Source organism: Schistocerca cancellata, chromosome 6 (genome assembly GCF_023864275.1).
Source record: "Schistocerca cancellata isolate TAMUIC-IGC-003103 chromosome 6, iqSchCanc2.1, whole genome shotgun sequence".
Lineage (NCBI taxonomy): Eukaryota > Metazoa > Arthropoda > Insecta > Orthoptera > Acrididae > Schistocerca > Schistocerca cancellata.
The window spans coordinates 677,485,118-677,500,349 of record NC_064631.1 but is presented as its reverse complement, the minus strand read 5'-3'; positions in this window follow the sequence as shown (position 1 = coordinate 677,500,349).

Here is a 15,232-nt window from a genome sequence, read left to right as displayed (position 1 = left end):
GCCTTCTTCATCGATCGCGTAATCATTTACAAAACACAAAACTCGTCACTGTACGAAAATTACACACAATGACTCTTTATCTCCAACAATACCATTTACACGAAATGTTTCCCTCAAACACGATTAACGAACAATTGAAATAATTGCACTAAATTGTCAAACCCGTAGACAAGACAACAAATTTAAATTTTGAAAAATACCATTAGAAGAATGCCGATTACCAAATCTACACATGCAAAATAGACTACAATTACTAAACTACAAATTACTACAACAATACTACTGTCTACTATTTTTGCAATCAGAAGAATTCCAAGGGACGATCCGAAGCAGCGGTCGCCACGTGCATGGGGGCTTAATTATTTATTTAAATATTAAGCAAATAATTTTACTGACTGTCCGGTTACGCAGTTTCGTAAACGGCTGGCCCTGACTAGTTTTTGTACGCAATCTGACTGCATAGAACAACAACAAAGACTGAAATGAAAATTTTCGTTAATACAATTAATTAATTAAGTCCCCAGCAACTATAAAACCTACGAAGCCAACAAAGCCCAAGTGTAGCTGTTCTGTGTGTGGAAGTGTGACTCAACGTACACATCTGGCACGGTTCTTCTTCAACAAGACAAGAAATTTTAAATATCATTTATACTGACGTGATAAAAAAAATTAGAAATACTATAATTGCGCAAGAAAACCAGAATTACACTCTAATACAAGAACACACGCCAGATGCTTTGTTGACTGAACCTGTAATGACACATTAATCAGGACACTGAAAGAATGAGAGAGAAAAGAAATTTTTTTTTTTTTTACCTTCGTTTATATTGATGAAAGGCACTCTAAACATTACAATCTCTCCACACCGACTCGCTACTACCACATCTCAACCAGAACTCTCCAATATCACATCTCAGCAAGCCCTGCCTACTAGCACATCTCAACAAACACTCTTCACTACGACATCTCAGCACAGACTACTACAAAACCTCGACAGTCACTGACACTACGAGCACTCCCCAAGCACTGCCAGTGGAGGCGGCTGAACAATACTCTCTGGCGCTGTGGCTCAGTGTAGCCACCTTTCACCTTCACTATTTCATTCCTCAAAGCTATCCATTCTTCTTCTACTGTCTTTCTTCCCCCCATTCCTGTCAATTGTTCCCTTATGCTCTCCCTGAAACTCTGTACAACCTCTGGTTCTTTCAGTTTATCCAGGTCCCATCTCCTAAAAATTCCCACCGTTTTGCAGTTCCTTCAGTTTTAATCTACAGTTCATAACCAATAGATTGTGGTCAGAGTCCACATCTGCACCTGTAAATGTCTTACAATTTAAAATCTGGTTCCTAAATCTCTGTCTTACCATTATATACACTCCTGGAAATTGAAATAAGAACACCGTGAATTCATTGTCCCAGGAAGGGGAAACTTTATTGACACATTCCTGGGGCCAGATACATCACATGATCACACTGACAGAACCACAGGCACATAGACACAGGCAACAGAGCATGCACAATGTCGGCACTAGTACAGTGTATATCCACCTTTCGCAGCAATGCAGGCTGCTATTCTCCCATGGAGACGATCGTAGAGATGCTGGATGTAGTCCTGTGGAACGGCTTGCCATGCCATTTCCACCTGGCGCCTCAGTTGGACCAGCGTTCGTGCTGGACGTGCAGACCGCGTGAGACGACGCTTCATCCAGTCCCAAACATGCTCAAAGGGGGACAGATCCGGAGATCTTGCTGGCCAGGGTAGTTGACTTACACCTTCTACAGCACGTTGGGTGGCACGGGATACATGCGGACGTGCATTGTCCTGTTGGAACAGCAAGTTCCCTTGCCGGTCTAGGAATGGTAGAACGATGGGTTCGATGACGGTTTGGATGTACCGTGCACTATTCAGTGTCCCCTCGACGATCACCAGTGGTGTACGGCCAGTGTAGGAGATCGCTCCCCACACCATGATGCCGGGTGTTGGCCCTGTGTGCCTCGGTCGTATGCAGTCCTGATTGTGGCGCTCACCTGCACAGCGCCAAACACGCATACGACCATCATTGGCACCAAGGCAGAAGCGACTCTCATCGCTGAAGACGACACGTCTCCATTCGTCCCTCCATTCACGCCTGTCGCGACACCACTGGAGGCGGGCTGCACGATGTTGGGGCGTGAGCGGAAGACGGCCTAACGGTGTGCGGGACCGTAGCCCAGCTTCATGGAGACGGTTGCGAATGGTCCTCGCCGATACCCCAGGAGCAACAGTGTCCCTAATTTGCTGGGAAGTGGCGGTGCGGTCCCCTACGGCACTGCGTAGGATCCTACGGTCTTGGCGTGCATCCGTGCGTCGCTGCGGTCCGGTCCCAGGTCGACGGGCACGTGCACCTTCCGCCGACCACTGGCGACAACATCGATGTACTGTGGAGACCTCACGCCCCACGTGTTGAGCAATTCGGCGGTACGTCCACCCGGCCTCCCGCATGCCCACTATACGCCCTCGCTCAAAGTCCGTCAACTGCACATACGGTTCACGTCCACGCTGTCGCGGCATGCTACCAGTGTTAAAGACTGCGATGGAGCTCCGTATGCCACGGCAAACTGGCTGACACTGACGGCGGCGGTGCACAAATGCTGCGCAGCTAGCGCCATTCGACGGCCAACACCGCGGTTCCTGGTGTGTCCGCTGTGCCGTGCGTGTGATCATTGCTTGTACAGCCCTCTCGCAGTGTCCCGAGCAAGTATGGTGGGTCTGACACACCGGTGTCAATGTGTTCTTTTTTCCATTTCCAGGAGTGTAATATATCTGAAAGCTTCTAGTATCTCCAGGGTTCTTCCATGTATACAACATTCTTTCATGATTCTTGAACCAAGTGTTAGCTATGATTAAATTATGCTTTGTGCAAAATTCTACCAGGCGGCTTCCTCTTGTATTTCTTAGCCCCAATCCATATTCACCTACTACGTTTCCTTCTCTTCCTTTTCCTACTGTCGAATTCCAGTCACCCATGAGTATTAAATTTTCGTCTCCCTTCACTACCTGAATAATTTCTTTTATCTCATCATACATTTCATCAATTTCTTCATCATCTGCAGAGCTAGTTGGCATATAAACTTGCACTACTGTAGTATGCGTGGGCTTCGTGTCTATCTTGGCCACAATAATGCGTTCACTATGTTGTTTGTAGTAGCTTACCCACACTCCTATTTCTTTTATTCATTATTAAACCTACTCCTGCATTACCCCTACTTGATTTTGTTTTTATAACCCTGTATTCACCTGACCAAAAGTCTTATTCCTCCCGCCACCGAACTTCAGTAATTCCCACTATATCTAACTTTAACCTATCCATTTCCCTTTTTAAATTTTCTAACGTACCTGCCCGATTAAAGGATCTGACATTCCACGCTCCGATCCGTAGAACGCCAGTTTTATTTCTACTGTTAGCGACGTCCTCTTGAGTAGTCCCCGCCCGGGGATCCGAATGGGGGACTATTTTACCTCCGGAATATTTTACCCAAGAGGACGCCATCATCATTTAATCATACAGTAAAGCTGCACGCCCTCGGGAAAAATTACGGCTGTAGTTTCCCCTTGCTTTCAGCCATTCGCAGTACCAGCACAGCAAGGCCGTTTTGGTTACTGTTACAAGTCCAGGTCAGTCAATCATCCAGACTGTTGCCCCTGCAACTACTGAAAAGGCTGCTGCCCCTCTTCAGGAACCACACGTTTGTCTGGCCTCTCAACAGATACCCCTCCGTTGTGGTTGCACCTACGGTACGCCTATCTGTATCGCTGAGGCACGCAAGCCTTCCCACCAACGCAAGGTCTATGGTTCATGGGGAGGCCCAGTTACATGTGACGATAAAATAAAAGTTCCATCAACGTGAAGAGTGAAACGACATCGAAACGACATCACTCTTCACGAGGGTCCCTCTTTTGGATTCATTGTCACTTATCGGCAATAAGTTTACGGCCGATATAACGGCGCTGTTTCACCATGCCCTGTCCTCTACTTATTTTCTATTTAATAATGAATATTTTGAGCAACTTGACGGTGTTGCGATGGGCAGTCCTCTGACCCCTCTGGTAGCAAACTTTTATATGGAAGACTTTGAGGAGAGGGCTCTCGATTCGGCGATGTTGAAACCAACAGTCTTCTGGCGGTACGTGGACGATACCTTTGGAGTGTGGCCTCACGGTGAAGAAGAGCTTTCACGGTTTTTACAACATCTAAATTTCCATCCACACAAACATTCAGTTTACGATGGAAGTTGAAAAGGATGGTTGCCTACCATTTCTGGAGGTCATGGTTAAACGCAGGGTGGATGGGTCATTGGGGCATTCTGTCTATCGAAAACCCACGCATACGGATCAGTACCTGCAGGCGTCAAGCTGTCATCAACCGTCACAAACTAAGGGTGTTCTTCGAACTTTGGTGCATAGGGCACATGTCGTGTCTGATAAAGACAGCCTTGCAGACGAATTAGAGCACTTGAAATCGGTATTTCAACATAATGGATACTCTGCACATCAGGTCAGTACTGCTTTAAGGAAGGAAAAAACGTGACCACCCACAAGATCAAGAGGATAAGGAGGTGTTTAAGTCCAGAGCATTTCTCCCATATGTCGGGAACATTTCATCGAAAGTAGGCAGAATTTTAAAGAAACATCGTGTGAAAGCAATCTTCCGGCCACCTACAAAGACTCGTGCTCTTCTGGGCTCAGCCAAGTATGATCTGGGATTACGGAAGGCTGGAATTTATAAAATACCTTGCGAGTGTGGGAAGGCCTACATTGGTCAAACCACACGCACAGTACACGACCGCTGCGTTGAACATGAGCGCCACACTCGCCTTTTACAGCCCAGTAAGTCGGCCATTGCCGAACATTGTATTTCCACAGGACATACTATGGATTATTCGGCCACGAAAATCTTGGCCTCATCGAGATCCTTCTGGGATTCAGTTGTGAAGGAATCCGTGGAAATACGTTTAGCGGAAAATCCCATTAATCGTGATGGCGGCTTTTTATTGAATAAGGCCTGGGACCCGTTGATTTCTTTAATTTCAACCAAAAGAAAACTTTTTATGGCTTCTGACTTGTCGAGCGACAGTTAATTTTAATTTTAATATTGAAATTTTGCATTTTATTGTTTTGGACACGTCTGCGTGCATGTTTTACTTTTTTCACGCATTATTTGGCGCTCCATAGATGCGGTAATATTGTAGAGGGCCTTGGAATCGACACGTGGCGCGCATGCTACGGTAACTTGCGCATGCGCGCCTGTGGCACTTTTACGTACAAATAGAGCGACTTGCACTAGCAATCTCGACAACCTCAGTAAGGCCAACCACTTTGCTTCCCACCTCTCTGATGTTTTTTCCATCCCAGATGATTCCCACTTTGATTATTCCCTCTTCCCTGATGTCATGGACCGTACGCATACCTCTGTTCCTCCCCTTGCTCCTAGCTTCCAGTACTTGGACCACACCCCACCATCTGCACTTAACACTCCCATCACTACAAAGGACATCAGCCTCACACTCCGCACTAAACGCAACACTGCTCCCGGCCACGACTGCGTTACCTACCGCCACCTCAAACACTGCCCTCCCTCCTTCCTTTCCATCCTTGCCACCCTCTACAATGTCATCCTTGCCACTGGCTTCTATCCCGACCTGTGGAAAACCTCCCGTATCCTGATGTTCTCCAAACCCAACAAGCCTCCATCTGATGCCTCTTCCTATCGTCCTATCTGTCTCACATCGGTGTTCAGCAAGATCTTGGAATCCATCCTTTCCCGGCGCATCCATCTCCACCTCCACCAAAACCACCTCCTCCCAAACACCCAATGTGGCTTTCGACCTTCCTTCTCTGCTGATGACCAACTCCTCCGCCTCACTCATCTCCTCTCCCTCCAGCTTAACTCCCGTCGCTCCGCTTTTTGTCTCACTTGACCTCGAAAAGGCCTACGACCGTGTCTGGCATCCCGGTCTCCTATTTAAACTCCAAACCTACGCCCTTCCTATCAACTACATCTGTCTGGTGGCCTCCTTCCTCTCCCACTGCCCCTCCTATGTTACCATCCATAATGCCAATTCCCACACCTTCTACCCCTCTGCAGGTATGCCCCAGGGCTCTGTCCTCTCCCCTCTCCTCTACCTCCTGTACACGGCAGATATGCCCCAACCCCCCACCCCCCCCCTCCAGTACACCTCTTGCAATATGCTGATGACACCGCATTCCTCGCCCTCGCTCCTACCCTCCAACGGTCCCAACGCCTTCTCCAGAATCACCTTGACCTTTTTGCTGCATGGTGTAACCAGTGGCTCCTGAAACTCAATCCTTCCAAGACCCAGGCAATCATCGTAGGTCATACCACTCGCTCCTTCAGGCTCCTGGATTTCTCCCTTACTGTCTGCGCACGTCCTGTCCGCCTAACCCCCACCCTCACCTACCTTGGCCTCACCATTGACCGTCACCTCACCTGGCTTCCTCATCTCCGCTCCATCCAATCCAAAGCCCACAACCGCCTCCGACTCCTCAAACTCCTCTCTGGCCGGACGTGGGGGTTGCACCCCTCTACCATCCTCCACAGCTACAAATCCTTAATCCGTCCCATCTTCTGTTATGCCAGTCCTGCCTGGATATCTGCCCCCCCCCCAAATTCTATAAGTCCCTCCAGATCCTTGAGCGTCATGCAATCTGCCTCGCCTTCCGTATACGCCTCCCGTCCCCCACGCGGATCCTCTATGATCTCATTCCTTTCCCCCATCTGCTCCTATTCCTCGAACATATCCGCATCCTCTACACCTCCCGCCATCTTGAACCCCCTCACCCCCTGGTTGCTCCACTCCTCTCCCATCCCCGCCCCCTGCCACGTCTTCACCGTTGTGTCCCCCCTAACCCTCCATCTCTACACCCTACATCTCCTTTCCCAAGGTGGCTTCCATCAACTCCCCCTCCCGGACGATGCCCTCTCTCCCTCCATTTATCCCTCCTATCAACTCTGATCCTCACTCCCCCTCCCTTCCTCTGTCCTTTCCCTGGGCTCCCTCTTCCCCCCTTCTGTCCTGTTTTCTCCCCACTACACCTCTCCCTACCTCCCCTCTCCCCCCCCCCCCCAAGGCCTTTTGTATTCCCCTCCTCTGCCTACCCCACTCCCTGTCGCGTCTGCCCCCCACCCCTCTTATGGGTCCTCGTCCTCCATCAGCTCCTTTCCCGGTTCGCCCCCCCTTCGCTTTTACTCTCCTTTCCCCTCTTTTTTTCCCATCATCTGTCCAGTTTCCCCCACCTGCTCTCGGCTGTGGTATGTCACATTTGCCAACTTTTTAGTGCAGTGTTCCAGTGACTATTCAGTGTTGTTCGTCTTTCTCGTGTTGCGAACAGAAACCATGCTCTCGCTAGGTGTGAATTTTATGTCTTTTGCGAACAGACTCCAGACTGTCGCCGTGTTTTTTAATTGTCTGTCTATTGTTTTACCTGTCTGCTTCATATGTATTTTATTAGCATCATCATCCCTCTGTTCTTTGTTTTAAGTTCCACGATTTCTTTTCGCCATGTTACTCTTTAAGTCTCCGATTTTATCGCCTGTTTTTTATTATTTATTGTCTTCATGTTTCTCACAAAGTCTGTAGGCTTAAGAGCGGCATACTAAGCTGCTGCCAGCCCGCCCCCTTCGGGGGGAATTGAAATTTAATAAAGAAAGAAAAAAAAACTAGCAATCTCCAGTGTCAAACACTCGCCTGAAGATGGCTGTAAGGTTGTCAGCCGAAATATCGTGGAAAGAAGTCGATGAGATCCGGCTGCAATCCCGAAATCTTGTGGAACTACTTGATATTGTTTTTTTTTCAGCGGAAACCGAATTTCTTTAGTAGCTGCTTTACACTAGTGTTGCTACCTTCAAAGTCTACTGCTTCTTTCAACATCTGTTTAATTCCTTCCACTGTAGGCATACGTTTTTCAGCCAGATAAAAGTTGTAAGCAATTCCCCTAACAACGGCCTCATCAAAACTGTCAACATCTATAATTCTTCTACGTTTACGTTTTTTATCTGGAGTTTCAAATTCCCTCTTCCCACAATATTCCGATAGCTTGCCCTCCCTTTTAATTTTCTGGATAGTGCTACGTGAAACGCCTGTGACCACTTCAGCTCTCAGCTGAGCTTGCTCCACCGGAATGTTCATCCCCTGAGAGGACTCAGCCTCCATGAACATTAAAACGTCATGTATAATCTCCCATGACTGACTATTCAGTTTTCTGCCTTTTAGTTTTGAAGTACTAATAGAAGTCATATTCATTATGAAGTCACTGCGCACTAGTAATACAAATACCGAAAAGGAACACAAACGTGGAACGTGTACTGCACTCACAACGAACACACGTGGCACACTGAGGGCAGCCGAATGTATTTGGGCAGAGCTGCACACTTCTGCGCATGTCCAGTGGCTATCCGGCTGTTTAAGAGTAACGGTCACAAAATTCTCAGATACCTGGCACGGACTGTACATCGTTGCGATCCTGGATGGCGTTGAGTACAGCTCTCCTGAACCAATCGGTCCCATATTTGCATGACAGTCGTTGGATCACACTAGGGATTAATTTCGGCGGGAACGCGCAGAAACTGCGTTCCGCCACCTCCCAAGGAATGTTTTTTAATTCACTGGGACAACTAGACACCGGAGATTTAAAACGGTATACGTCTATTAAGTCAGTAAATGAAATTACAAAATAAAAGTAATAACAGATAAAATAAAATGTTTATGAATCCAAAAAAAGACAAGCTATAATTTTATGTAAACGCAATCAACAATATAAGACAGGAATCAACTTAATTTTCCAAGGAACTCCTTGCTAGAACAGGAGTGACCATGAGGAAACTCTTCAGTTTCGATGTGAAAGCTCATGGGTTACTGCTAAGATTTTTCAATTCTTGTGGTGGCATATTGAAAATGGATGCAGCGGTATACCGCACGCCTTCGTGCACAATAGTCAAGGAAGTGAGATTCAAATGCAGATTGAATTTCTACCTAGTACACTGTACAAGTATTCCTTCGTCACATGTATCAAGTTTATAGACCGTACAGAGGGTCATCCCAGAACTGACTAATTACAATTGTTTAGAGTAGAAATGTGCCGATTCCACGACGGAAACTTTGTTGTTTATTGAGTCCCATTTGGCATGAGTTAATATGTTCTCACAGCAGTTGCACTGCAGTTGCACGGAACGACAGAATCAGGTATCACAACGATAGAATTTTATGTCTTCGAGTCCGAAACAAGTGCACGAGTATTGGGAACGGAATTCTTCTCGTAACATTTTGGAGTTAAACTACAATCAAATTTCTTCTGTTTAGTGTGTGTGCATTGCAGTAAACGCCCTTGTACGATCCGGTATACAGTTCGTAGCACAGTGTGTGAGGGGGCGTCGTTGAGATTAGTTTGCGAGACCCGTGGACGTATTTTGTAGGATGGTCGTGTATTGTCCACGCGAGAGGCGTATTGACTTGCTTGTCTGTTTTCGCCATGGTTTGTGACCATTGCCAGGTGCAGTATGTGTTCTCTGTGGGCTGATTATTGTCACTGCCAGTGGCGCGATGTATTTGTGGTGTGTTTTTAGTCTATGGATGTCGCCTTTGGTACGATGTTTCTCGCGAATGGGATATTTTATTTGAGTGTGGTTACACAGATAAGCTATCGCGTCTTATGCGATTGTTGTTTACTGCGGTTATTTGCTTGTGGTTTTCGCATGTGGGTTTCTGCACTATTGTGCGATGATCTTCATGTTCGCTTTCGCGAGTGGTTCGCAAGCACCTGAATGATGGATCTTGGGCGATAGTTTGTACTATGTGGCGTGAGCATAGAATGTGCGAGTCATTTTGGCATGTTTTTGCAGAGTGAGCGAGGCACACCCTCAATTTATGAGAAAGAGAAGAACGGAAGAAATTTAGCTTTGCAGTCAAATGTCGATAATACCTTGTGCTTTTTTTAATGTTTGGTTCAGCAGCTGAAGTGGAAAATTTTTACATTAATCTGAGAAATTTTTGTGTCAGTTTCAGCAAAAAGAGAATTTTGCAGCAGAATTATTTTGTCTACATAACACAGACAGCAGACTGGTGATGTCAGCACTCATCGAGATTCACGCCATACATCAGCGTTAGTGTCACCATAACAACTAAGTAATCAGTAGTTCGTATATCTTTTATAGTAGTTGCGTTGCATGAATAAGTAGTAGACTTAGATGGTGTGAGAGAGACTGAAGTGAATGTGTAGTATAAGCCAGCTTAGTATTTTGAATTACATGAAAGGTTGTGGGAAATTAATACCACACTATCATACATTACAACATCATGACTTCACAAGTTTATAAAGATTTAGACACAGAAAATTAATCATTTAAAATTATTGCTGTAACTCAATCAAAGAATAATTGTAGAATAGAATGAGATTTTATTTTTTGTCAAAAGAGCTCTGTAAACCATTTTATTTCTTTTATTTTTCTTGGAGTAATCATGTAAAGCAATCCCTTACAATTTCGCTATAATTCTCTCTGTATTTACCCTGTGAACAAATTTGAAAACAAAAAAATGGCACTAAGCCGACGTTTAAGTGTTGTGAAGACTATGGGAACTGAGTGGATGGTGACGTTTCAGGCAGTTGGGCATGACGCTGACAACGGGGCAGTCATAGCAGCTGGGAGAGATGGCGCACCAGGCCCCCACAACCGCACTAGGGGCCGACTGTGAAGAGCGGACAAATTGAATAGCTGGCCGGCGGCCATTAGAGTGGTAAACTGACGCGAGGAGTTCGAATGTTTATACATCGCTTTTGGTTATAAAATGCCTTCCCTTGAGTTAGGTCGCAAACATAATGCCTCATTTAAATACTTTACTACAATATACTTTTTAATGTATGAACAAACAGCAACTAGTCACTGTTTATGAATTTATCTTACGTCCTACATGGAATCTGCCGTAGCTAATAGTTATGTACTGGACCCCTAGCTTTTTTCGTAGTTCATTTACTATAGATGTACGCAAAATGCATCAAAATACTCGAAGATTTGCCCACTATATTAATAGATATTTTCTGACGCTACCTTGCTTTAGATTTTATGATGAGAAGTGCGTTATATATGGCATAGTGCTTTGGCAACTCACGACCAGATTATCAAGTTTCAACCTAAACTAGACCATGAAAACACTACCGATCAGCCAACTTTCTTCAAAATGATCAGAACATATAAAATAGTATTCTGTCGGTCGGAAATCTTGCCTCCTGACAGCGTGTAACCATTTTTGTAACAGCTGTGGTTTTGAGAAACGAAACCTGCAAATAGATGCACAGACAGTGTGCTAATACCGTGTTACAAAAACATTTATTAAGCAAGTGCACTGACATACAAAACTACTTAAAATATTCACATACTTGCGAAATGTAATGAGAGGCACCCACATGCCTTGCTCATACTGTGGCATCAAGCAGTCAGGCCTGCAAGATGAGTGTTCTGCCAAGCGAGTGGATTCATTCTTATCTGTTGAGTAACATGAACTCTAGTACTCACAATAAAGATACAAATTATCCTCCTGTATGAATAATGCGCAACGGAAACGCATATCTGACTATCAGTAATTTACAGAACTCTGACTGTTCACTACGCACTGGCAGTACCACATTTTCTTTCCTTTTTTTTTTATTTAACGGCTTTTATCAGCACGTGGCCATCGCACTGAATATGAGTGGCGCACACATTATAAATTCTGGATATCATGACAACATACAATTCGAAGGAAAAGGCCACCAGTCTTTTTCTTTTCACTATCTTATTTATTCCGATAAATTCTATAACCTAAACACACAAATTCTATAACCTACAACAATAACACATGAGAAATTCCGCCCAGTGGGTATGGCTTAACATTGGTGATTCTCTACCTTATGGTCTCGTAATTATTTAACGCTACAGTGCACTTTCTGGACAGGATGGTGGATCTTTTATTATTTCTCACACTTCGACTCTCTCAATCATCATCACGAAACTTTCCTCCAGACCGAGCAGTACAAAAGGAACACGCATAACCCACTAATCTTTTGAAACTACCTCGCTACTCTCCCATGCAAACCACACATACCCAAATTACATGACATACACCACACTACAATATGAAATACTACACAGGGAATAGTCACAACATTATCACTTTTAGCTTTCCCACTTCAATTAATATTTATCCCAGTTTCACACGACACTGCCCCACTTCGTAATTCTACTTTCCTACTATGAACTCTGGAGACATATGCACGTCTTCCTGTGCAATGCAAGTCAAGTGGCGTTGCTGGATAGACGGCCGATTCACCTTGCTTCTCTCCCAGAGTTTGAATCTAGCGTCACACGGAATCATATCACGCAAAGTAATATTAAGAACGTATTCATCACACACGCGAGTCCTCAACTGATACCATGGACGAGTACTTCTCTTTATCTTTTGTCTCATACACAGTTTGAGACTCACACAGTACTCACCGCGTGGAAGTACTCGTCTCTAATTCCAAGTCCTGCACACGCCATTTCTTAAATATTTCAACTTATGGTACACACGCTATTTCTTAAATATATCAACTTATTGTACACACGCTAGTAATTCAGCTTAACTTAAGCACATGGAAGTGTTTCAACTTATTGCTACACGTGGTTTCATTGTGACCGTTGGTCACTTCTGAAGATTACTACGATCCCCTTAATATTACCTGCCTGACATTTAATTCTCCCCACAAAAGTTCCTGAAATAGAGAAATTATTATTTCAAACTACTCTTAAATATTCCACATGCATACCATGTCTCCACTCTTTTGTCTCTACGGAGCACAACTAAAACAAGTCTTAACAGCACAAGATCCAGCGGCAGAGTGCTGAAACATGGCTGTTCTTCAGGTCCTCTCACACCTCTGTCAAAGTGGGGGAGCACCTTGCTACCGTATTGGTCAGCCACATTTCAGGCGCTCAAAGCTCAGGTAAATTTCATCTCTTTGGTCCCACCAAAGGTGGCCAAAGGATCGACTCAAAGATGATCATATATTCACATTCACTATCTGCGGTTAGCAGACGACCATACATTCATTCATTTCAAAAGATCTCACCAAACTGGATGTAGGGATTTATTTTGTGGGAGTGCACATGTGATCAATTAAATAAATAAATTGTCATTCTTTCCCACACTGGTATCCGGCTTCGCTGTATTTATTGAAATTGAGTTATTTTACAAAAAAAAAGTGTTGTTCTGACAAAAATAATGAAGTATGTTGTACCTATTTTCAATGTCGGGCGATACTGTACCCTTTCAGTAATATTCGTTCCTTTCTCGAATTTATTTGTACAATTAATCGCTGCACAACTCTTCACCATTGTACTTCCTTTGATTGGAACATACAGACAGTAGAATTACGAGTAACAAATACTGTATGTACGCCCCAACAAATACACAACGTTGAATCAGGGTCATAAACAACAATACTACACAGCACATCAGACTACAACCACTATAATGGCGTCCAGCCGAAGGTTCAAATTATCCCGCGACTGCAGCGCCGTCAGTGAGTCTAGTTATTTTTTACAAGGTCTTTGTGGCGCACCAAGAGAAGTAGCACAGTCAAGGTCGTCCGCCAGACTTGTGAGAGCCGGGGGGGGGGGGGGGTTGCAGTTGGCTGCAGGCGGCAGTGACCCACATAGCGACAGCAGGGCAGCTGGTTGACATGTCATCATCCGGCTGCATAATGGAGTTAGGTGCGGATGAGCGATGAGCTGTCAACAAAGGGCTGGTGGCCTGGCGGCACAGGCTACTTTCCGATTCCAAGGTCCCATGGGACCTACCACTGAATGAAAGGGCGTGCGCGGCCATAGGGGCGGAGCTGCGGAGTGCTGACGACGATGGCAGATGGTGATTTACCTCAGACCCATGTCCTAATGCTGCCTGGCTCATCCTATGAATGTTTTCGACGACGACAATGCGTTGTCGACTACCACGCCTTCCAAGACAGTCAGTAATACAGACGCCACTGATTGCTGCCCACAGACAAGGAGGACATCCTGCCACACCGAGGCTGCTGCCTGTACCGTACATGCGGAGTAAAAGGGGTAATCCATCTTGACAAACTCATCCCTCATAGCTGCCACATCCAACCTGTTACACGACATGTGCAGTGCTGTGTTTATTCGTGTGACAATTGTAAATTTATAAAATTGGACTGCCTAAAGAACTTTGAAAAGGGAGCTATAGGAGATATTTGTTGTTTTTCATTAATTTGTTATATATGTGCCTTGCTGTTTTAATTTTACTAGATTACATGTATAATCTGTGTTTTCTTATCAAGTATTATTTTTTCTTAATGAACTCATGAATTATTTTTCGTTCTGTGTAAAGAGTCACTTGTTTTATGTCACTTATATGTTGTTTTGTTGTGTTGACACTAACATCTTTGTACTAAAGTAACAGACTGACACATGTTAAGAAATAAGCTGAACACATCCCACAAGAATACTATGATTCTTTTATATTGCGTGAATGTGAGAACGTTTGTGATCGATGTTCTGCCAAAGAATGAATGCAGACATGTGTATAATTGAGCAGGGGTAGTAATTTTCTGTGGGGCAGAGAATCCTCGAGACAACAGTATTATATTCTGGTTAGGGAAATAACCTTCTCTGGCTGCAATTTCAGGATGAATGAATAGATAAATGTCTGCATGACCCTATAACCATTTAGTAATTATCATCAAAGCCAGGGTATACAAGAATATTACCTGATGGGTTGCCCATCGCATTTTTTTCCTCACTTTGATTTTGTAGGAATGAAGCATTGTGCTGGGGTTTATGGCGAACAAAGATTGATTTATGTTTATTTCTTTGATAATAACCCAACTAAAGTGGCAATTTATTTTGTTCTATGTCACACTAACCATCTTATAGTGTGACACTCCCCAAGAATAAATTTGAGAGGAACGAGGAGGTTGCGAGAGATTGCAGGGCACTCTCACTTTTGATGTGGTGTCGTGCTGCTTAATGTTAGTAGGGAAGGTCATCTCTATTACTTGATTGCTACATTTGATATGATCTGACTACATTCACATGATGAAATGGTTCGCAGTGTGCTTGTGTGCTCTAGTGAAGGCATAGCGGTAAGGCTTTACCTTTGTTCGAAGGAAGTGGGTGGCGAGTTAATTGACAGCACTAAAACCG